Source organism: Thamnophis elegans, chromosome 15 (genome assembly GCF_009769535.1).
Source record: "Thamnophis elegans isolate rThaEle1 chromosome 15, rThaEle1.pri, whole genome shotgun sequence".
Classification (NCBI taxonomy): domain Eukaryota; kingdom Metazoa; phylum Chordata; class Lepidosauria; order Squamata; family Colubridae; genus Thamnophis; species Thamnophis elegans.
The window spans coordinates 5,596,399-5,598,154 of NC_045555.1; positions in this window are offsets into that span (position 1 = coordinate 5,596,399).

Consider the following 1,756-nt stretch of genomic DNA (forward strand, 5'->3'; position numbering starts at 1 on the left):
TTGAGGCCCCTCTAAAAATAAATAGCTTCCTTCCTCCCCCCAAATCTTTGCATTTTGGGACTCAAGTTCAGTAGGTATAAATAAGAGGGGTGGACTTCAACTCCCAGAATTCCCCAGCCAGCTTTGCTTCCTGGCTTCCATTATCTTCCGTTATGGTTCCTTATCTCCCAAAGCTTTGCTGGCTGGGGGATTCTGGGAGTTGAAGTCCACTCCTCTTACAGGCCAGAGATTGTAGTGTATCCCCCCCCAACCCACCCCAATAGGGACATGGGTAGGACCGAAAGCTTAAGTCCCAGGCCCAGGCTGACCCACATGTGTGGTGCATGAAAAAAGTTTTGGTGCAATGTTGGGAAATCTGGAGCTAGGAAAGTCCCAGGTGTACCCCAAAAATTTGAATTAATGGGTTGGGGGGGGCATCCAAGGAGGTCGAACTCCCCCCCCCCCTTTGGATTGCCCAGAGTCAGACAGTGTGATGGGGAGGCAGGGGTGTCAATAGTAATGCTGAACAAAAGACTGATCGTCCAGAGGATTTGCTTCCTCCCCCCATCGAAACCTGCTAAATAATTTATACATTTAAAAGCCTGCATGGCATAAAAAAAAACTTTCGTTTGTGGCTTGCCGGTTTGGGGGGGGGGGCACCAATAAATTCTCCACCAGTTCAACACCAAAGCCTTATTTCCGTGTCTTCGATTTATACTCCCATCTCTCTCATAAACAATTCAGTATTCATCTGTAGCTGGGAGGCCATCAAACTGCTTCGAAGGACATTGACAATTCTTAATTTGTAGGTCCCCCCCCCCACTCAAATGTACTCTATGCAATGGGCTCTTGTGAACCCCAAATTTGATATATCCTTCTCTGAAATGGTTGCTGTTAGTTGAGAAGTCATGTCCGACCCATCGCGACCCCACGGACAATGTCCCTCCAGGCCTTCCTGTCCTCTACCATCCTCTGGAGTCCATTGAAGCTCACGCTGACTGCTTCAATGACTCCATCCAGCCACCTCCTTCTCTGCCGTCCCCTTCTTCTTTTGCCCTCCATGGTTCCCAGCATGAGGCTCTTCTCCAGGGAGTCCTTCTTAATTCTCATTAGGTGGCCAAAGCCAGATCCTGAAGAGTTTCCTCTTCAGGATCTGGCTTTCTAAAGAGCAGCCAGGGTTGAGCTCCTCTCAATATACCTCAGCCCAGGGATGCAATCCCAGCGCACAACAACATTCCAAACTTTATCCAACAGCTATTTTATTTCGCAGCACTCAAAATAATAAAATAAAATACATCTGTTTGTGCAAAGTATAATTCCCCCACACTATTGGGGGGGGGGGATACCCACCGTAAACAAAACTATAAAAAAAAACCACACACACACAAAAAATTATTTCAAGATATGTACAACATTCTCTTGGCTATTTCACAATTTGTGGATGTTAAAAAAAAGCAGGTTTGCTTTGATTCTGGTTGCAAGGGAAACAACCCATCAAAGCTGTTTTGGAAAACAAAATAAAAATGACAAAAGAAAGTGAAAACTGGCAGATTTATTAGGAGCCCAAGTTAAATTCAGTGTAGAAATATCCCCAGGGGTGGAAATTATTTTTAAGGTAGACTCCCCTGCTCTAAACCCACTGCAGGTTTACCTTGAATGCAGGGATTTGTAGATCTGCCTCCCCCCCCAAAATGCGTGAGTGATATCTAGCGTGTCAGTGATCTAATATTCTTGGCTAAGATACAACCCTGAGATGCTAGCTTTCTACATTTAGGGG